This window comes from Alosa sapidissima, chromosome 21 (genome assembly GCF_018492685.1).
Source record: "Alosa sapidissima isolate fAloSap1 chromosome 21, fAloSap1.pri, whole genome shotgun sequence".
NCBI classification, from domain to species: domain Eukaryota; kingdom Metazoa; phylum Chordata; class Actinopteri; order Clupeiformes; family Clupeidae; genus Alosa; species Alosa sapidissima.
In genome coordinates this window covers 861,511-885,731 of record NC_055977.1, presented here as the reverse complement: position 1 = coordinate 885,731, position 24,221 = coordinate 861,511, and the positions used below count along the sequence as shown (strand labels likewise).

General features: G+C 42.4%; 1 protein-coding gene across 5 annotated transcripts in view; it reads right to left on the bottom strand.

Moving 5' to 3' along the window:
- The window catches only part of thrb (thyroid hormone receptor beta), a 180,496-nt gene that overhangs the window by 61,822 nt on the left and 94,453 nt on the right, over window positions 1-24,221 (bottom strand). For all 5 annotated transcript variants that reach the window (XM_042075655.1, XM_042075660.1, XM_042075659.1 and 2 more), the window contains exon 2: window positions 21,299-21,360. The gene's annotated coding sequence lies outside the window, so the exon portion shown is untranslated. The remainder of the gene's footprint in view (window positions 1-21,298; window positions 21,361-24,221) is intronic.

Here is a 24,221-nt window from a genome sequence, read left to right as displayed (position 1 = left end):
CTCTCTCGCCCGCCCCTACTGCCTGTAGGAAGAATATCCCACTTGCAAGTTCGGTGTATCCTACCCGCCGACCGAAGCAGGATCAGTTTACAGCACAGAGGCAGGCTAACGAAGCGCTAGAGATTGTTGCAAACTTGTGTATAATGGCAGAGCCGGCGAAGAAGCAGCGAAAACCCTTGACGGAAGACGCAAAGAAAAGGAAAAGAGCTTCAGACCGAGCGAGGGGGAGTTTCGTAGAGAAAAAGCATCAGGCTTGACTGGTGTCCCTTTAACCCGTTACATATAAAACCAATTTATTATTATTGTTATTATTATTATTATTATTACTTGTTACGTGTCAACTCCACCGGCCTCATCACAAGTGCCCCCCCGTACTGTATGCACCATAACAGTATAATATAACGTCATAATATACCTCGTTTTAAAGCCAAAAGTCTCAGGAATCATATAAAACAACTATCTAAGTGTGTGTGTGTGTGTCTGTGGTTCAGCAGCAGGCCTCTCCTGATCTCCTCAGCTTTCTTCCATAAACACAACTATCAATCAGAAGCTGACTGGGCTGCCTACTACAAACACAAACACACACACACACACACAAACACACATACACACACCACTCTTACTGTAGTGCCTATAGCCATGTAAACACACACACACACACACACACACACACACACACACGGACACACAGACACACACTCTTACTGTAATGCCTATAGACATGTACAGTGGGCAGTGCTTCGACTTGGCCAGCTTCACTCGCGGTCCGCACGCGGGATCACACGGTATCACACGACTTTAATTTGTATTTTTCCAGTGACGCTGCATCGACGCTGCAACAACCCAAACAACCGGTAGATGTCTGAGCAGGTGAGCAGGGTGTCTCGTAAAAAGAAATGGAGCCTGGAAAACCCTACACAGACTTCACTACAGACTGGTTTAGAAATAATTTAATAGCCAGAAATATGCCTGCCCTGCCCTAATAAAGAAATATTTGGTTAACTGCGAGTGAATCCCGTTTGCAGCCGTAGAAGAAACGCAGGACAAATTAAACATTCTAGTTTTCTCCAAGTGCAACGATGATAGACAGACATCATTTGGACAAAATATAGAGCATATTAACCTCCGTTGCTCAGCCAAATGCGTTCCTGTTACGTCCCGTTATCACGGAGTTACAGGCGATAAACGATTTTTGATGGTCACAAGTTTACTTCATTAGCGGTTTATTTTTTTGATTATTAAAGAGTGTTTTTCATTTAAAGGTTTGACTTCGTGCTTATTCAGTAGAGCATTTAGCGCTCTTCCCAATCCCAGACGTTCACATTGCATGTTTGTTTGTAATTGATGCAACCGCGAGATAGGCTACGCATTTGACGGCAATGAGTTGTTAACAGACATGAACCAAGACATATAGCCCAGCAGCAATCTAGCGACTGTTCGTTATTTATTGAAGGGGCCACCGGAGGAATTTTGAGTGCTTCAGTCAAAAGTTGCATGACCCTCCCTTGCCTGCTAGAAATTGTTCAATGACCCTCCGACAGAATTGTTAAAAAAGACATGACCCTCCCCTGCCAATTGTCGCTGTCTTCCGCCAGCGCTGCTTTGCCCTGCCATCGGGCCTGTCTCTGTGTTGCCCTGTTGCTACCCCTTGCCCTTCCAACGAAACAGATGTCTTCAAATCATCGTTTTCCTTGCTTGAAGGCGTGATAACGGCGTGATTGTGGTGAGAGCACGATTCATTGGCGCTTGCATGTTCGGCCTTATGTCTACGTGCGCACCTGAGGCTACTCAGCTACTAGAGAAAGAATTTCCCCTGTTTGTATGTTCACTCCAAGTTGGCCTACCATAACTTACCAACTCTGCACTGTAGACCCTAACTGGCTATTTATATTTTTCTGTGAAATAAGCAAATGTATTTGTTCAACTTTATGAAGCAGAATTACGCACTAGGCTACTTGGAACATAACACATTAGACAAAGGACAGATGTATGTTATAGTGACAAAATATTAACTTTCAGTGTTTTACGATGTCTTTGTCATGCGGAAGTTTTTTCCCCATACATTTATTCTAGGCTACTGTCAGTGACTGCCGTGAGAGAAGCGGGTTCTGTGTTTCATTCATGTCAGTGACTGACGCGAGAGAAGCGGGGTCTGTGTTGCGTTGCGTTGCGTTAATTTATTTTCAATTGGGCATGCCATGCCGTGTCGTCCACAGCTCTTCAGATCTGACAAAGCCGAAATTACTCCTTTTGAAACAATGAGTGCGCGCGTTTGTATGGTTATATTGCTTGACAGGGGGGGATCCCAAGCAGCTTTAAGCCATAAGGCTACTTTGATAACATTTCCTAATTCACCCGACACTATTCAAAATGTTAAAAACTATTTCGGCATAGCCTATAAGCAGTTTAATTAAATGTAACGGGCTAATTGATGAGGCTTGGCCTCACAGATGCGCTCTTGCCTTAGATGGCAAGAAAAATCTTCGCGAAAAATCACGATATAGGCCTATTGACTGACCACCCGATTCACGTTGACTGGGGGGCAGGGGGGGCCATCATTTGTGCCCAGTTAATCCGGCCCTGCCCCCAACAAATCACACCTTCCCACCAGCTGTGACAGCTTAAAGGAAGTCGAGGACTCCTAACTCACAGACCTATTCACAAATCGGTTTTGTGGCATTTCGCCTGTTTTGAAATCCTATGCGGCTATAGGAGCTTCCAATCGTGAGGAAGCAATTTTGCATTGTAGGCGTAACTAACGTGCAATAAAGCCACCAAACAACCAAAACTAGGCTACTCATTGTCAACATGTAAATTAAATGTAACATTATTGTGAATCAAATTAAAATGTTCTCTTTTGCAAACGTAGGCATAGGCATAGTAACAGATTAATTTAATAATGTTACTAAGATAGCCTACTACTTCAATCCGTATGTTTCATTAGGCTACTAGGCTATTTGTTTTGCCTTACTCTTGATTCATTTAGGCTAGGCCTTTTTATTCAGTTATTCATCATCTTCCGTCCTTGTGTCGCGCACGCATTCTCAGACCTGTCACCTGCCACTCATCGTAAGGGAGGTGTTTGGAATCATTCCCGCGTTACAATCATCAGCCAATCAAGGTTGTCACTTCAGTCAAGCTTGTGCATGAGTAATAACGTCATCCATAGCAACGAAGACTCACTCACTCTTATTCAAAGATTCTAGAGCGCTCAGCTCCACAATCTGTTCAGGAGTTGTCATTTTCCCTTACTAAGAGTAGGTCTGAAAGGCTTTGTGAATAACTTAATAAGAGAAACTCCTAGCTAAAATATTTTATTGCTATTTAGGAGTAGCCTACTCTTAGTGGTAAGATAAAAGGCTTTGTGAATATGGCCCCTGGTGTCTAACCCAATGCATAGCCCATTTACACAAAATAATGGTTGAATATTAGGCTACTGATGATCATTGTTATTTAAGAACATGCAGTGCACGTAGGGCACCAAAAACATCTTGCTCGTAAAAAATCATCATACCGCACATTGTGGCGGGTCTGTTATTTAACCTACTTACTGTAGGCTGCACAAACCACAGGCCTTTATTTTGGGCAAGCCTGCATTCGAGGCAGGCCTTCTGTTGAAGAACTTTATATAAAGCCTGCGCTAACAGTAATCCTCCTGCCCCCGACACCACAGCTGTGGATAGTGTGGAATGTTCAAGTGATAACACAATCCAATGTGTGTCTCAATTGTCCCCCGCTGACCACCTCACACATTTCTCTAGATTTTGCAACGACCTTACATGACACAATGCCATAAAATGCCAGTTTTTAGGACACAGAATAATGTTTGTAATGATACCAGTTAGGCCTACGTTCAACAGTAACATAAGTGTAATGAGCTATTCATTGTCGAAGGTGCATGGTGAAGTAAAATTCTTACTTTGGAAAACAAACATTTGCCGATATCATTGGATAGGGGATAGGCCTACTTGTTTATTTTTTACATAGCCTACAATGGCCAGTTCAGACAAAGCCGAAATTACTCATTTTAAAACATTTGTATGGTTATATTGCTTGACTTAAATCCCAGAGAGTAGGCTACTGCACCCCACAGTGATGGGCCAAGCGGTCTTACGCGTTCAGTGTGGGGTATAAACAAGCTGAGAATTTAGCGGTGTCACGTCTGCCTGTCACAGACGTGGGGAGCTGAAGCTTGGGATACAGTTACTACAGTAACAGTATTTTATTTTACTTCTTATGGAATATTTTTTTTGCCACCGTTACGCAGCAGTTATCAGTCCCCTGTCCAAGAGTTCGAATCTGGGTTAAGCATATTTTGAGAAATGCTGAATAGACCACAACCAATTTCAATTCTTCAACACGGTCACCGTTAGACTAGAGGGGAGAAAGAATTGGAAAAGATCTGGGCACAGTTCTTCCAGAGCTTCGTGCCAAGTAATAAACGTTGAGTCGAGATGTTTGTGTGTGTAATGGAACCGAGCAGAAGTTACCATTAACAAATGTGGGTGTGGCCAAAGAAGCAGAGACAGTAGTGAAGATGGACAGTAATTTATTATTCGGCTTGGCTCGAACAACCAAGCAGAAGAGTCCATAGAAAAATGCACAGAAAAATGTTAATAATCTTCCAAAATTGCGATATTGAACCAGTATGAAAAATCTGCTTTAGCATCTAATCTTGCGAGATTGAACCAGTATGAAAGATCTGCTTTAGCTTCTAATCAAAATACAGCAGCATTGTAACAGTCATCGTACTCACAGTAGCCTACACATACCAGATAAGACAAGACTAACATCAGACTAGACAGAGGGGAACATATACCTGGTGGCCAGCGCCGTTTAACATAGACAGGTAAACACTAAACAATCAATTAACACACAATAGACAAGACAGACCCTGGGCCACAAGCATAAATATATATCATTTGTCACTAGCAGAATGAGCTAAATACATTGTTAAATAATAAACTTGGTTACATGTGGCAAGACTAATCGTCGATACCGCCCAGAAACAATAAACAGTCCATGCGATCCAGTCGGCCCTCCTTTGCCACCGGACCTTCAGAAGCTGGAACGAGAGGACGCCATGAACGCGAATCGGTAGCTATCGGTTGACAAACATTCAAACTTGTGTCTAATTCAGACAAACAATAAATGTGCCACCATTGCTAATAGCTCCGTGTTGTGTTGTTTCTTACACATCTTAAAAGTGCTAGCCACATAGCAATGGCCCATGTACGAGTGTGTGTTGTGTGTGTGTGTGTGTGTACAAATATCAGCTGATGTGTAGAGGACGAGTGCTGACAGTTCACCAGTCATGTGCGGTCGTAGCTAGACCGTCACAGTGTGAATGAAACGAAGCGTATAGGCCATAGTGTGACATGCGTAAACCAATGGTGTAGAGATGACGCCACAGGGTTTTATTTAAGAGAGCCTACGTTTGTATGTAGGCAATTTATATTCACAATACTTAGGCCTACTAAAACTAGATGTACCGCAGAGCAGTACAAAATATGACCGCCGCCCAGTCCAGCACATTTTTTCCACAAAAATAAATCACGCTGAGGCCTATATGATTCTAACTGTCTCACTAAATTGCATTATCCACACTCAATTCTCACTGGTATCTGCTAGACAACAAGTACCAAAACATGATTAGTTCATAGATTTCACATGTAAAATTCATTTTATACAACCCCACCTCCATCTTGCCTGTTCATAATTCTGAGAAATTCTAGAATTGTGTGCATGTGTGCATGTACATGTTTATGTTATGTGTGTGTGTGTGTGTGTGTGTGTGTGTGTGTGTGCGTGCTTGTGTGTGTGCCTGCGTATGTGCCTGTGCATGCAAGCGTACATATGTCTACTGTGTGAGTATGTGTCATACGTATGATTACTGTTAATGTATGTATGTGCGTGTGTATCTGTTTGTGCAACGTTTCAATGCTATCCATGTGGGGTTACATGCATAGTTCGAATTACTATACCCCCCAATGAAGACCCAGTACCCCCCAAAGAGACAGAAATATCAGTTTTGGGGGGGTCAGATATTTTTTCTGATATTGTGAAAAAATATCATTACAGTTGGCTACAATACAAGTCAACTCCTATATTTTCACTAGAGAAAATTTAATGTAAAGCGATTTCAGACACCCCTATTATGGACCTTACCATTTTTAACCACCGTGGCGCTAGAAGCAACAGAGATAGAGAACGACTTCAACTTCTCAAGCAAGTGTCAACGTTAGGTAGATTCCTCCAGTAGCTTAAATTCGGTTTGCTGCTGACGTGCATGGGTAAATATAAGTTGCTAGCAGACGTCTAGCTTGTTGAAAATGTGCTATTTTACAACCTTCATGTATTAATGTGTTTTGTTCTTTCATAGCTCATGTCACGTCTTCATACATTTAATTACCGGCTACTTACCTGCTACTTACCCACTGAGGCTAGTAAAGTGGACCTTGGTTAGATACCAAGGTTAGTTAGCAAGATAATTCTCTATTTAAATCATTTATTATTATTATTTTACACTGTGGTGAGGTAAAATCTATTGTCATTTCCAAGGAGAGGAACTCCAGTCCATAGCCTAGGTGTCCATTCTCGTTTAATCTTGAAAAAATGATTGTGCCCTTTTGAAATTAGTTTGGCACAGATCCTGTGTTGTTTTTATATTAAGCACAAGAGGGTCTGATGTAGCTACTGTAAGCCTACATAACATCAGTGAAACCTGTGGAAACATAAAAAGAGCCAAGTAGCCTAGGCTAAATAGCACAGCTATTATTTCATATTTTTAGTTCAATAAATGTAGTTTCATCTGAACCCTGATACTATCTTAATGAAACTAGAATTTTATTTTATTCACAGAGACACTATGAGGAAAAGGAAAGTGTATGTGTGCATGTATATGTGATTCATTTGTACAGTATGATACTGTAGTGTTAATGACACCCAGCTTGTTCTGGTTATCGGACCACATAGCTTGTAGGTTACCGCTCTGTAGGCTAGTTTTTCTATGTTTTTTCATAGTATGCTCCTTAATCACATTAAAGCTTGCTCAGGTTTCACATATCTCTAAGCAATTGTGTTGATTTGACACTGACTACCAAAGACTATAACGGAAAATTGGTTTCTGTTTATATGAGAGGGTTAGGGTCTTACCTCCAGGTCTTATGAAATCTAAAAATAAACCAAATCAATATTTCATGAAATAGGCAATAGGCTTGTAAAGGTATTACTTTTACTAGTAATTAGAATGGTATTTCAGTGCACTTAACTTCTAACTTTTGAGAGTTGATCAAAACAGTTCTCTTATAATATATATATAATAACAATGAGATATTCTGTAGACTACTGATTATCAGTTTGTGGCATGTTTAGACCTTGTATGTGTGTTGCACAACACATGTTGCACTTGGCGATCACGGTGGGGATTGATATGGTAGTGGACCATGATGGTCATAGAAGAAGTGAAGGAGCAGTACCCCCCAATTATGGTGGGGTAATTCACACTCTGGTTACATGCCCACCAAGTTTTGTGTACCCCAGTCTTTCAGTGTCCCGGGAATCCTTGTTGGTGTACGTCACTAAATGTACACATACATTATTTTATTGTAAGGCCCTCCATGAACGAAAGTACACAAAACTTGGCATGCATTCGGAGGGTGTCATAATGATCCTACACTTTTAATTTTGTGCAGTTTTGACCTTGTCAGCCAGAGATATTGTGATGAAAACACCTAATTTTTTGCTTTTTAATTTTTAACTAGGTGGCGCTATACATGAAATAAGTGGTAATGGGATGGGTTGACATGCCTCCTTAAGACCAACATACATAAAAAAGTATGTTAGGCCCTACGGTTCTTGAGATATTCACAGAAAACTGTGTCTGCCCTACCCTCCTTTCGGGGGGTCCAGTCCAGCGGGGGGGCTACAGATCAAAACGAAAAACGATGGTTCCATGCTATCCATGTGGGGTTACATGCCCACCAAGTTTCGTGTACCCCGGTCTTTCAGTGTCCTTGACGGAAATTTGGGTAAGCAAAAAAAAAAAAAAAAAAAAAAGAAAAAAGACCGACCTGCGCGGCAGTCATAATAAATAGTATTTTATTTGTATTGGTTGTTTAGAGTAAAAAAAAAAATCGGTCGGTCTTAACGCAAGTTTACAAGCGGCAAGTCGGTCGGACTAAAAGGGGAAAAAAATAAATATTTGGGTCGGTTCTAAATTGACAGGGTCGGTTGGGTTACGGCAAACGAAAATATTTTTAAGGATGGCCTGGCAGTGTTTTTTTGCGCGTCTGCAGAAGTCAGCCAAATATGAATGTAATTCTGCGGCATAAAGCAGATGTATTTGTTTATTGTACAGAAAAATAAAAAGGACATGTCAAGCAATCAATTGACTACATTGCAGTCAAGAAGTAGGGCAAATTCATTTACGAAACCAAAACGTGGGTCATAGTTGTCTAAGCCTCTATTGCGTAGCCTGTTAAAAACGTCGCCAGAGGGGGGAGCTGTGGCGCAACAGGCTACAGTGCCCATACCATGTACGAGTCCAAGTGCTCACGGGGACCCAGGTTCGAATCCAGCCTGCGGTCATGTCCCGATCCCACCCCATCTCTCTCTCCCACTCCTTCCTGTCTATCTTTACTGTCCTATCCGAATAAAGGCAAAAAAAGACGTCGCCAGATAGTATTAATTCGGCAACAACATCGTTCTGCAGAAGCCTACCCAAGGCTACAGATTAATTCTGAACACAGATGCACTTCAAAACTTCAGAATCATCCAGCAAGCAGTATTGGAGCCATTATCTGCAAGTGGAAGGAACATCACTGCATCATCAACTGGCCATGCACAGGATCTCCTTGCAAGATTTCTGACCAGGAAGTCAGAAGGATGGTCAGAAGAGTAGCCAAGGACCACTCGGAGAAAGCTCCAGAAAGACTTGGAGGCAGCAGGTTCAATTGCTACAGAGAAAATCATAGGTAATGCACTCCACCGCCATGGCCTCTACGCACCCTGCATGACTCTATTACTGAAGAAAAACATGTCAAAGCTCGTTGAAGGTTTGCTACGCGACATTTGGACATGAAATACTGAGAGAATGTATTCTGGTCAGGCGAGAGCAAAATTTTACTTTTCAGATGTCATACTACACACCATATTTGGAGCAGAAATGGCACTGTGCATCACCCTAAAAATACCCTACCAACAGTGAGGTTTGGAGGTGGTGGCATCATGGTATGGGCTGTTTTTCATCTCATGGTACTGGCAGACTTCATACAGTTGAAGGAATGATGAATGGAGTAATTTTGTTCCAGGAGAATCTTTACATCCACCAGGACGATGAGGATGAGACATGGCTAGACCTTCCAGCAGGACAATGATCCAAACCATTCAGCAAAGGAAACTCTCAATTGGTTTCAGAGAAAGGAAATCAAGGCCCTGACTTCAATCCAATTGAACAGTTTTGGAAGTTAACTAAAGATCAGGATTTACAAGAGGGACCCCTGGAATCTTCAATATTAAAGGACTATTTGTTTAAAAGAATGGGCCAAAATCACCCCAGCATACTGTGACTGATTAGTTTCGTCATACAGAAAATGCCTTGAAGCTGTCATTACGAATAAAGGCTTTTCCACAAAGTATTTAAGAAATTTCAGCAGGCGTGTTCAATACTTTTTTCATTCCACTTTATTACACATAACTCTACCTATGGACTTTAATGTTTGGATTTTTTTTATATGGGTGAATTATCCGAGTTAATGCTAATGTCTGGTGAAAATTTCATGCAAGTAGCCTCATTGGAAGTATAAGTAAAAATGTTGACGTGTTCAATACTTATTTTCCCCGCTGTAAGTGTCATAGCGTGCAGTTTCTGCGGGTTTGATAAATACGACATTAACTGAAGTGTCACAGTGTGCAGTTTCTGCAGGTTTGATAAATACAACGTTAACATAAGTGTCACAGCATGCGGTTTCTGCGGGGTGGCCATGGTGCTGATAACGCTACGTTCACAAAAGCACGTTTATCTGGACACAATCACTGCAAGACGTGAGCGCACACACACACACACACACACACACAGACACACACACACTCTCTCTGAAACACACACACATACTGGCAAAATCATCATCTTCTGGACTGATTCCAGGCAATCAACATGTTTGACACACCCCTGAAAACAGAACAGGTCTATATGGCACATACATCAAACACATACACACACACACAAAAACGATCACGCTTTCTCTCACACAGAAACACAAACACACACACTCACAAAAATGCTCAAATGTAAACACACATACACAACACACACACACAAACCAACACATACACACACGGAACACACACGGAACACACAGACACACACACACACAGACACACACACGGAACACACACACACACAGACATGGAACACAGCACTATTTGGATAATTACAGCCTGGCAAGTTCTAACAAATGTCCAACATGCCTCTTGCACACATAGAAAACACACACACACACACACACACACACACACACACACATCAACACACACACACACACACACACACACACACAAAGCAAGCACTCTCTCTCTCACAAAAACACCCACAGATTAACAAACAATCTCACACACACACACACACACCCCCAGCCCCCAACTCCTCCTTGATCTCTGCTGGAGAAGAGGAATTTTGGGAACGTGCCCAGAGATGCAGATAAGTGTGGTGCCAGGGAGCACACACTGCACACACACACTCTATACACACACACTATACACACTGCACACACACACTCTATACACACACACTGCACACACACACTCTATACACACACACTATACACACTGCACACACACACTCTATACACACACACTATACACACTATACACACACACACACACACCCAGAGATGCAGATAAGTGTGGTGCCAGGGAGTGGCATGTTCAATAACGCACACACACTATACACACTATACACACACTGCACACACACACTCTATACACACACACTATACACACACACACACTGCACACACACCCAGAGATGCAGATAAGTGTGGTGCCAGGGAGTGGCATGTTCAATAACGCACACACACTATACACACACACACTGCACACACACACTCTATACACACACACTATACACACACACACACTGCACACACGCACACACGCACACTATACACACTATACACACACACACTGCACACACACACTCTATACACACACACTATACACACACACACTCACACACACCGCACACACTATACACATACCACACACACACACACACACACTATACACATACCACACACACACACGCACACACACACACACTATACACATACCACACACACACACACACACACTATACACATACCACACACACACACACACACTATACACTATACACATACCACACACACACACGCACACACACACACACACACACACACACTCACACACGCTGATTCCACTGTTGCAAAGTCTACTTCTTGTCAGTTAAATCATTGTTTACATTGATACAGTCCGTAAGCACACACGCACACACACACGCGCACATGTAACGGGTTATATTGTGTTTACCAGATCTACTTCACATGACATCAGATTCCAAAAATAATTCTGTGGAAATGCATGGATTCCAGTTGCTGCTACTGGAAGAAACTGAATCCATGCATTTCCACTGAATTATTTTTGGAATCTGATCCCTTATCATACCTGTTCATTCTTACTCGTCGCTTGACTTATCGTGACTAAATTCAAGATGGCGGCGAACGGTAAACATCCTCAAGGTACTGTCTGTATAAATCGTCTTAAAAATAAACTACCAGTGCTTTTTCAAAGTTCTCAATGTCTCGTTTTAAATGCCAAGGCCCTCAGAAGTCTACCAATGAAGTATGGAGCAACTTTGAGCCTCGTAAATGGTGTAAAACAGTGATTTATTTGCATGGCTAGGCCGATGCCCGAGGCACCCCGATCGAAAAAACTGTTGGTAGCATCGGCTAACTAGCGCCAGCTTTCTGAGCACAGGGGACAAGCCGAGATGAGCTATGAGACATACGTTCACACTCGGTCTCATGTTTCAACACACTCTAGGTCATATCACACCGGACTTCTCCTTTAATGTCGTTTGTGTAACCACACTATCTTGATGCCCAAGACACATTTCTCTGTTAGAGACATTAAAGGCTCATCTTATCTTATGTGCCAAAAATCACCACTTTATTCAATGTTTAGACAATGCAGAAGTCTCGTTCACTAACTCTGCTTTGGCATCAATCAGTAGACGGCAGAAGCATCTTCTCTCTTTCCCTCTCTCGCCAGGTGGCTGCTTGCTCTAAACTCTTAAAGGAGCCACACCAATTTTACAAAGGTCTCTAGAACTCCAGTAGTCACAGGGGATCATGTTTTGTTGCCCTGTCAGATTTTACTGAGAGACAGTGAAAAATAATCTAGTTAATAATGTTTAATCAAGATATGGACACAGTGCCAGTGTGGAGCAGCAAGGCCAAGGAGATGGTTGTTGACTTCCGGAGAGGTCACACCCAACACCTGCCACTGACCATCGACGGTGTTGTGGTGGAGAGAGTGAGCAGCACCAAATTCCTGGGGGTGCACATCAGTGAAGACCTCTCCTGAACCACCAACACTGCATCACTGGCGAAGAAAGCTCAGCGCCGCCTCTACTTCCTGCGGAAACTCAGGCGAGCAAGTGCTCCACCAGCCATCATGACCACATTCTACCGAGGCACCATTGAGAGCATCCTCTCCAGCTGTATCGCTGTGTGGGGCGGAAGCTGCACTGAATACAACAGGAAAGCCCTGCAGCGCATAGTGAACACAGCTGGAAGGATTATTGGTGCTTCACTCCCCTCCCTGAAAGACATTTACACCTCCCACCTCACCCGCAAGGCGACCACAATTGTGAGTGACGCAAGTCACCCCGCCCACAATTTGTTTGATCTACTGCCCTCTGGGAAGAGGTACAGAAGCCTGCGCTCCTGCACCACCAGACTCACCAACAGCTTCATACACCAGGCTGTTAGGATGCTGAACTCTCTCCCCCCCCTCCACCCTCAGCTACATAACATCCTGGACTTTGGACCCACAATGGCTGCCTTGCACTACTCCACTTGCACTACTCCACTTGTACACTTGCACACTTTGCAACTTGTTGTTGTTGTCCTGTTGTCCTGAAAACACAACACTTCTGCTGCTCTTACATAACTTGCACCACTATGCCACTTGCTTACTTAGGTCAAACAGAACTACCTCAGCCATTTATTGGCCTGACTTTGCACTACTATATTGACTGTCTACTGTATGCACAATTGCACAATTTCAACCCAATTTTGCTGCTCTTATTTCTTCATTGTATGTGCCTTCATATTTACTTTTTATTGTTTACTTGAATGTTATGTTTGTCTGTGGACCTAATTGGTAAAATATGTCTCGTCTCCACCGTGGGATAGTGGGAAACGTAATTTCGATCTCTTTGTATGTCTTGGCATGTGAAGAAATTGACAATAAAGCAGACTTTGACTTTGACTTTGAGGCTTGTTTTAGACAGAATTGTTTTTTTTTAGTTTGAAGCCTGCTATTATATATTTTATTTGACACTCATTATTATTTAGTTTAGAGAGTAGAGAAGAAAATGTATTGCAATTTTATGATACATATTTTGTGGTAGAAATATCAGTATCAGTATTCGGTATGTATTCGGCTCCAAATGTGGCGTCTTCCAATAATGGATGAAATTGAACAATATTTAGCCAGTTGTTTAGCTTTCACTTTTGTAAATCCAACAAGGCCCTTAGTGACCAGCCTGTGTACGCGGCCCAATCCTGAGACCCCTAGTGACCAGCCTGTGTACGCGGCCCAAACTACCACATATGAGCTCCACATATTGGCATTTATAACCAGTGTTTGAAATAACGGCGTTTAAAAGAACGGCGTTAGGTAACGACGTAATTTTTTCACTAACGGGGTAATCTAACTAATTACTTTTCCCGTCGTTACAACGCCGTTAACGTTACTGGACGTTAAATGCGGTGCGTTACTAATTTAATGAAGCATCTCACACACGCATCTAAAGCTAGTGGCCAAAACACCGATACTTCCACAACAAATGATAGCTCGCCATCCACTAGCAAAGGAGGACTCGGAGCAAAGTCCTCCAAGCAGCAAAAGCTAGATCATTCTGCCTCACAACAAAAACCTATGACACAGGCTGAAGTCAACCATAGGTCTGTCGATGTGCAATATCTTGAATTTCCCCTTGGGGATCAATAAAATATCTATCTATCTATCTAATAAATATCGAAAGTTATGTAGCCTACAAACACCTGTTTTTTCTACTAATTTCAATTGGCTGCTCAAAACTGCTAAAAAAATCCAAATTCTTTGACATAACAACTTTTTTTTATGTAACAGTAACGCAAATAGTTACTTTCCCTGGTAACGAGTTACTCTTACCATAGAGTAATTCAGTTACTACAGTGGGCAGTGCTTCGACTTGGCCAGCTTCACTCGCGGTCCGCGCGTGGGATCACGCGGTATCACGCGACTTTAATTTGTATTTTTCCAGTGAGACGCTGCAACAACCCAAACAACCGGTAGATGGCTCAAGTGAGCAGGGTGTCTCGTAAAAAGAAATGGAGCCTGGAAAATCCTACACAGACTTCACTACAGACTTTAGCAGACTGGTTTAGAAATAATTTAATAGCCAGAAATATGCCTGCCCTGCCCTAATAAAGAAATATTTGGTTAACTGCGAGTGAATCCCGTTTGCAGCCGTAGAAGAAACGCAGGACAAATTAAACATTCTGGTTTTCTCCGAGTGCAACGATGATAGACAGACATCATTTGGACAAAATATAGAGCATATTAACCTCCGTTGCTCAGCCAAATGCCTTCCTGTTACGTCCTGTTATCACGGAGTTACAGGTGATAAACGATTTTTGATGGTCACAAGTTTACTTCATTAGCGGTTTATTTATTTATTTTTATTATTAAAGAGTGTTTTTCATTTAAAGGTTTGACTTCGTGCTTATTCAGTAGAGCATTTAGTGCTCTCCCCAATCCCAGACGTTCACATTGCATGTTTGTTTGTAATGGATGCAACCGCGAGATAGGCTATGCGTTTGACAGAAATGAGTGGTTAACAGACACCAAGACATATAGCCCAGCAGCAATCTAGGGACTGTTCGTTATTTATTAAAGGGGCCACTGGAGGAATTTTGAGTGCTTCAGTTGCAAGTTGCATGACCCTCTCTTTCCTGCTAGAAATTGTTCAATTGCGCCACAGCCATACACTGTGATAACGTTCTCAAATCAATCTTTCCCGTGCATGCTACCAGTCCTTCCTTTTCAAATGTGTTGCGCCTGTTTGCACAATTTCACAAATAATCATATGTGATTAATAATATGACAAATAATCCCTGTGCACGGGGACTGAAACAATGCATGCCAACTTTTTCCGTGTTTCTCACGTATTTTAACTTTCCCCCGCTGTCTTGCTGTTTTAATGTTTTCCCGTAGAATATCCCATATTTTAATACTCTCATAACAGCCCTGCCATCGGGCCTCTCTGTGTTGCCCTGTTGCTACCCCTTGCCCTTCCAACGAAACAGATGTCTTCAAATCATCGTTTTCCTTGCTTGAAGGCGAACTTAGAGCGATGTTAACCTATTTAAGTTTAACGGTGTGATGTGGTGAGAGCACGATTCATTGGTGCTTGCATGATCGGCCTTTTGTCTACGTGCGCACCTGAGGCTACTCAGCTACTAGAGAAAGAATTTCCCCTGTTTGTATGTTCACTCCAAGTTGGCCTACCATAACTTACCAACTCTGCACTGTAGACCCTAACTGGCTATTTATATTTTTCTGTGAAATAAGCAAATGTATTTGTTCTTTATGAAGCAGAATTACGCATAGGCTACTTGGAACATAATACATTTGACAAAGGACAGATGTATGTTGCTAGTGACAAAATATTAACTTTCAGTGTTTTACGATGTCTTTGTCATGGGGAAGTGTTTTTCCCCATGCATTTATTCTAGGTTACTGTCAGTGACTGCCGTGAGAGAAGTGGGTTCTATGTTTCGTTCATGTCAGCGACTGACGCAAGAGAAGCGGGGTTTGTGTTGTGTTGCGTTGCGTTAATTTATTTTCATTGGGCATACTGTGCCGTGCCGTCCACAGCTCTTCAGTTCTGACAAAGCCAAAATTACTCCTTTTGAAACAATGAGTGCAGGAAGCGCGTTTGTATGGTTATATTGCTTGACGGGGGGGATCCCAAGCAGCTTTCAGCCATACGGCTACTTTGAGAACATTTCAATTCACCCGACACTAATATTCAAAATGTTGAAAACTATTTCGGCATAGCCTATAAAGCAGTTTAATTAAATGGAATGTTAGTTGTAAACAAACGAGCTACTTGGTGAGGCTTGGCCTCACAGATGCGCTCGTGCCTTAAATGGCAGGAAAAATCTTCACGATAGGCCTATTAACTAACCACCCGATTCACGTTGGCTGGGGGGAAGGGGGGCCATCAGACATTTGTGCCCAGTTAATCCGTCCCTGCCCCCAACAAATCACACCTTCCCACCTCTGGCAGCTTAAAAGAAGTCAAGAGGACTCCTTACTCACAGACCTATTCACAAACCTGCGGCATTTTGCCGTGTTTTGAAATCCTATGCAGCTACATGAGCTTCCAATCGTGAGGAAGCAATTTGGCATAACTAACATGAAATAACGCCGCCAACAACAACCAAAACTAGGCTAATCATTGTCAACATGTAAATTAAATGTAACATTATTGTGAATCAAATTAAAATGTTCTCTTTTGCAAACGTAGGCATAGTAACAGAATAATTGAATAATGTTACAAAGATACTACATCAATCCGTATGTTTCATTAACGACACAACACTGGTGGGCCTCATCACTAAGGGCGATGAGGCTCACTACAGAGAAGAAGTAGACCTGCTGGCTAAATGGTGCAAAGACAACAACCTCCTGCTAAATGTCAGCAAGACCAAGGAGATTGTTGTCAACTTTCAGAGAGGCCACAAACAACTGCCACCACTGTCCATCGACGGAGATGCTGTGGAGAGAGTGAGCAGCACAAAATTTCTGGGGGTGCACATCAGCGACGACCTCTCCTGGACCACCAACACAGCATCACTGGCGAAGAAAGCCCAGCAGCGCCTCTACTTCTTGCGCAAATTGAAGAAGGCAAGTGCCACGCCTCCTGTCATGACTACATTCTACAGAGGGACCATTGAGAGCATCGTCTCCAGCAGCATCACAGTGTGGGGCGGAAGCTGCACAGATCAGAACAGGAAGACCCTCCAGCGCACTGTTAACACAGCTAAGAGGATCATTGGAGCACCACTCCCCTCCCTGCAGGACATTTACACCACCCGCCTCACCCGCAAAGCACTAATGATTGTCAAGGATACAACCCACCCTGCACACGAACTGTTCAGCCTCCTGCCCTCTGGAAAGCGGTACAGGAGCCTCCGCTCCCGCACCACCAGACTGGCAAGTAGCTTCATCCACCAAGCAATCAGGATGCTGAACACTCTACCCACTCTCCCATCACTGACAGCCCCCCCCACCCACCAGCCAACCAGGAACCTAGGAAACTAGGATCCTGTCTACCAAACCCCCCCCCCCCAACACCGCCATGTGGAACTGCACTGTGACTGCGCAGCCAAACGTGTTGCTGCTTCACATCAAGCCTGATATACTTGAATTACTACATACTGCAAATCAATGTAAATATACAGGTCACACAAGCACAAGTTTAAACTTCATGTAACTGTTAGACTATAGAAATATACAACACAACTACCTCTATTTTTTTATATATATATATATATATATATATATATATATATGTCCTATATTTCTATTTTGATACATACATGTTCTATATTTCAGTCTTGCACTTTAATTTAATGTTTATTGTCTATGGCTATGTCCATAGTATGTCTATGTCTGCATGGGAAAGTAAGAAACGAAATTTCAATTCTTTGTATGACCAGTGCATGTAAAGAAATTGACAATAAAAGCCGACTTGACTTAAGCTACTAGGCTATTTGTTTTGCCTTGATTCATTTAGGCTAGGCCTTTTTATTCAGGGGCCGTATTCACAAAGAATTTTAGGCTAAAAGGCTAAAAGTAGCTCCTAACTGGCAACTCCTAAAAATAATGGGCGTGTCACTCCTAACTTTAGGACTCACGAAGCATTTCAGACCTAAAAGTAGCACCTAAGTCTGACAGCTTAAGTCGAGAGGACTCCTAACTCACTAAGACCTATTCATAAACAGCTTTTTTGTGGCATTTTACGTTGCGATGTTTTGAAATGCGTAGCCAATCGCGAGGGAACAATTTTTATTTATTTTTTTTATTTTGGGCAAGCCTGCATTCATTTATTCATTCATTCATTCAACCTTTATTTATTCTCGGAGGGTCATTGAGGGAAGCCCTCATTTTCAATGAAGCCGAGATTACAGAAGCGAAGCAAAGCGCTCCACAAACAAGACAACATTCGAGGCCTTCTGTTGAAGAATTGTATATAACAGTAATCCTCCTGCCCCTGATAGGCCTACCACAGCTGTGGATAGTGTGGAATGTTCAAGTAATAACACAATCCAATGTGTGTCTCAATTGTCCCCCGCTGACCACCCCACACATTTCTCTAGATTTTGCAACGAACTGACATGACACAATGCCATAAAATAGGCCAGTTTTAGGACACAGAATAATGTTTGTAATGATACCAGGTAGGCCTACGTTTAACAGTAACAAGTGTAATGAGCTATTCATTGTCGAAGGTGCATGGTGAAGTCAAGTGAAATTCTTACTTTGGAAAACAAACATTTGCCGATATCATCGCCGATCATCAGAATATTGCAACAGATTCTGTGTTCTTGACTGCAGGTAACTTGTTAAGCCAGTGGTTCTCAAACTTTTATTTCATTCCCCACTTTGATCAAGGGACTGATGATAGTGGAGATAACGTGTTATCCCGAGGCTTTTGCAAGTCAGCATCTTCCACGGTAGTCTATTAAAAATATAAGTTTTCGATGTCCCAAACGGAGAGCCATACTTTATTGTTTTTAACAATCTCTATGCTACTCACAAAAATGTAGGCATGGGGACATGATGAAGTAGGCTATCCAACTGTCGTGTTAAATTATTGTGATTACGAGCCAGTGGTTTTCAAACATGCGTGACTCAGACATCTAACTAAATGCAACAGGCTCATATCGTCCTCGCATTCGCAAAATGAGGACCAGTGTTTTGTCAAATTGCAAATAGCTATTCGTTTTAACGATTTTTTTATTCTTGGAATATGGGGAGGGAAGTGGCGCGTCTGCAGTCAGCCAAATATGAATGTAATTCTGCGGCATAAAGCAGATGTATTTGTTTATTGTACAGAAAAATAAAAATGACATGTCAAGCAGTCAAGAAGTAGGGCAAATTAAGACACTGTTTTGATTTGCATAGTTGCGTTAACCCCAACACTGACAATAACATAGACAGCAAATTAAGATATTTTTTCGTTTTGTGGAGCGGCACCGGTAGGCTATCAAAAGCAGATTTCGATTTTCGCTACCACCGTGTAGTCAAGCCTTAAGCCATACCCAAGTAGCCTTAATCGAGGTAATGTTTAATTACGAATTCGTAGGCTGGGATTCCTCTCGGTAACAATTACGTTTAAAGGTAGCCTAGCCTCCTGCTTTTTCAGAAGGGGCGGCAGTCAGGCTACTGACAGAGCGATGTACAGTGGCAGAGCGACGCACAGTGGCTGAAAGTGGTACTAAAGCTTCACGCAGCTTCACGCTTCGTAATGCGCGACTGAAGTGGCCATTTGAAAGCGATGCCCACTGTAACAGTTACTTTTTGGAACAAGTAGTGAGTAACTATAACTAATTACTTTTTTAAAGTAACGTTCCCAACGCTGTTTATAACCAAGACTGCACATCTGCAGCACAACACGCCGGTATTTCACCAGCTTTGTTAAACAGGCTTCCTCTGGACATGGGTTAAAAGAACAGCCTACTTCCACTATGAATACATTCCTATTGCTCTCATCAATAACAACAATATCAGGCCTGATGGCATTCCTGTCACAAAACACAAGCATCACACACACACACACACACACACATGCACACAGTTACAGCTAGCCTAGCACAAATCAAACAACACACACACACACACAGTTACAGCTAGCCTAGCACAAATCAAACAACACACATGCACACACACACACACACACACACACACACACACACACACACACACACACACACACACACACACACAGTTACAGCTAGCCCAGCACAAATCAAACAACACAAAACAAGTGTTATACATTTCACATCATATATTGGGATAGTTCAAACCAAAAATATTCATACAACAAATTAAATAGTCAAATATATACTTTGATACAAAATGAAAGTCAAAATGAGTGAGTCTCGGAAGGAAAGAGAGTTGTGAAAGAGTTTGAATTGTTGTACACAGGCGGAAAGGGAAGAGTGAACTCGGAGATGAGTGTTGAGGCCCTATAAGATATATGAGTACTATAGAAATATACATTTTTATTCTACAGAATCTGTAGCGGTCCACTACAATTGAGTACTATAGAAATATACATTTTTATTCTACAGAATCTGTAGCGGTCCACTACAATTGAGTACTATAGAAATATACATTTTTATTCTACAGAATCTGTAGCGGTCCACTACAATTGAGTACTATAGAAATATACATTTTTATTCTACAGAATCTGTAGCGGTCCGCTACAACAGTGTGTGGGGCCCAGGACACTGAATAAGGACTTTGGTTACTCTGTGTGAACAGGGATACAAGCTCTACATTTGGAAACACACACACCGTGGCCTACTGGTTAGCAGGTTGGAACCCCGACCAGTAGGCACGGCTGAAGTGCCCTTGAGCAAGGCACCTAACCCCTCACTGCTCCCCGAGCGCCGCTGTTGATGCAGGCAGCTCACTGCGCCGGGATTAGTGTGTGCTTCACCTCACTGTGTGTACACTGTGTGCTGTGTGTGTTTCACTAATTCACGGATTGGGATAAATGCAGAGACCAAATTTCCCTCACGGGATCAAAAAAAGTATATATACTTATACTTATACACAGTGTGTGTGAAGGTGTGTGTGTGTGCGTGTGTGTGCTTGTATGTGTGTGTGTATCTCTGTGTGTCTATCTGTGTGTGTGTGTGGTTTTTGTGTGTGTGTGTGTGTGTGTGTGTGTGTATAAACATATTCTTACCCCAGAATCGGAATGGCCTCCAACACAACACAAGGAGCGAGGCCTCCTCCCCTCACACACACCTGCAGAGAGAGAGAGAGAAAGAGATGGAGAGAGAGAGGGAGAGAGAGGGAGAGAGAGATAGAGAGAGAGGAAAGAGAGAGAGAGGGAGAGATAGAGAGAGAGGAAAGAGAGATTATGGAATTAACATCATAAAGAAGAGAGGAAGAGAAAGAAAGACTATGGCATTAACCATGTGGCAACCTGGCCGTATACCATCTACACAAGATATGGCATTAACCTGGCCGTATACCGTACCATCTACACAAGATATGGCATTAACCTGGCCGTATACCATCTACACAAGATATGGCATTAACCTGGCCGTATACCATCTACACAAGATATGGCATTAACCTGGCCGTATACTGTACCATCTACACAAGATATGGCATTAACCTGGCCGTATACTGTACCATCTACACAAGATATGGCATTAACCTGGCCGTATACCATCTACACAAGATATGGCATTAACCTGGCCGTATACCATCTACACAAGATATGGCATTAACCTGGCCGTATACTGTACCATCTACACAAGATATGGCATTAACCTGGCCGTATACTGTACCATCTACACAAGATATGGCATTAACCTGGCCGTATACCATCTACACAAGATATGGCATTAACCTGGCCGTATACCATCTACACAAGATATGGCATTAACCTGGCCGTATACCATCTACACAAGATATGGCATTAACCTGGCCGTATACCATCTACACAAGATATTCCAACAAAAATACAGTAAGAGCAAAGAAAAATACATATATGCAAAGCCTACTGAATGATCTAGAAGAATTACTTGACTCAAACAAATTCTGGGAAAATTGGAAACATTTCAACAAAAGGCCTCATGATGATTTAGCTACTCAGAATGGTACTATATGGAGAGGGTTAGGGTTAAATCACAACTTCTTTAATCATCCCACACTACATTCTGATCCACAACAAATATAGTATGTGACAAATTGAAAGACCTTGAGACCATAAAGACCTTGAGACCACCATAAAGGACAATCAAAACCCACTGGACTTCCAAAAACCCAGAAGAAGCTTGAGGAATAGCTAAACAAACTACAGCCAAGAAAGGCCTGTGGTGCAGACAGCATCCTGAACGAGATGCTAGTGCACACAGACCCCACATTTCAATTGGCTCTTCTAAAGCTCTCCAATCTCATATTACATGTAGGATACTTCCCTGACTCCTGGAATGAAGGATTTATCACCCCCATATAGAAGAATAAAGTAGACCCAAACAATTAACGTGGGGATTTGTGTTAGCACCTTGGGAAAGTGTTCTGTAGCATAATTAACACAAGAATAATTGAGTACCTTACAGAACACAACATAGCAAAAGCCACATTGGATTCCTTTACCCTTAACACCCACATTGGATTCCTTTACCCTGAGCACCCCCATTGGATTCCTTTACCTTGAACACCCCCATTAATAAATAAGTAAATCAAAGTAAAGGAAAAATATTTGCTTGCTTCGTGGACTTCAAAAAAGGCATTTGACTCCATATGGCATCAAAGGAGAGGAGTACAACAGGGCTGTAGTTTAGGCCCTACACTATTTAACATCAAAGGAGCGGAGTACAGCAGGGCTGTAGTTTAGGCCCTATTTAACATCAGAGGGGAGTACGGTAGGGCTGTAAAAAAAAACAAAAACAAAAATTCTAAAAAATTACTTCACCTATTGGAAAGAAGTCACTAAAACACAACCTAAATTACATCACCTATTGGAAATAAGTCACTAAAACACAACCTAAATTACAATGTTATTACAAGAAGTCACCAAAACACAATCTAAATTACAATGGTATTACAAGAAGTCACCAAAATACAATCTAAATTACAAAGTTATTACAAGAAGTCACTAAAACACAACCTAAATTACAATGTTATTTGGCCCTAAAACGGGAATACACAACAGCTACTTACCTGAGTGCACTAAAATACCCAAAACTCAGGAAAAACACGACTATGTACAGACTCAGTGAGCACAGTCTCTCCATTGAAAAAGGCAGACACAGGCAGACCTGGCTGCTCAGAGAGGAGAGGCTATGCTCACACTGCAGCTTGGGGGCTGTGGAGACAGAACTCCACTTCTTAACAGGATGCCCCAAATATGAGGAAATACGGACATTATCATTCAGTAAATCAAATTCAACACTGTGTTTCAAACCTGGACAAATTACGCTAAATTGCCTTACATCCTCGGAGAGAACGAGGTTGTGGCCATTCTGGCTGCAAAATCTGTAGCAGCCTGCCATAACCTGAGGGACAGACAGTGAGGCCACAACCACCAAAAATGTTGTATGTTTTTATTATTAGAAATGCCATTAGTGGGCTTGATCAATACACCAATTCATGTCAAACAAATCCTTGTAGATCCACAGTGGACCATGCACATGACCTGTACACATGGATTGGCTTTTAAGAAAGATCCGCACTGTCACATCTTTTTTTTACATGACCTGTATACACATGGTTTGGCTTTAACCTTAGCAACCACCATAGCAACCGTGTTATTTTGCATAGCAACCACCATATGTACCCTAACAACACCCTAGAACAACACCCTAGAAACCACCTCTATAATGCCAACCTACAGTAGCAATCACCAGGGGCAGCCGTGGCCTACTGGTTAGTGTGAGTGAGTGAGTGTGTGTGTGTGTGTGGCCGTGGCCTACTCGTTAGCGCTTCGGACTTGTAACTGGAGGGTTGCCGGTTCGAACCCCGAGCAGTAGGAAGCGGCTGAAGTGCCCTTGAGCAAGGCACCTAACCCATCACTGCTCCCCGCTGTAGCAGGCAGCTCACTGCGCCGGGATTAGTGTGTGCTTCACCTCACTGTGTGTTCTGAGTGTGTTTCA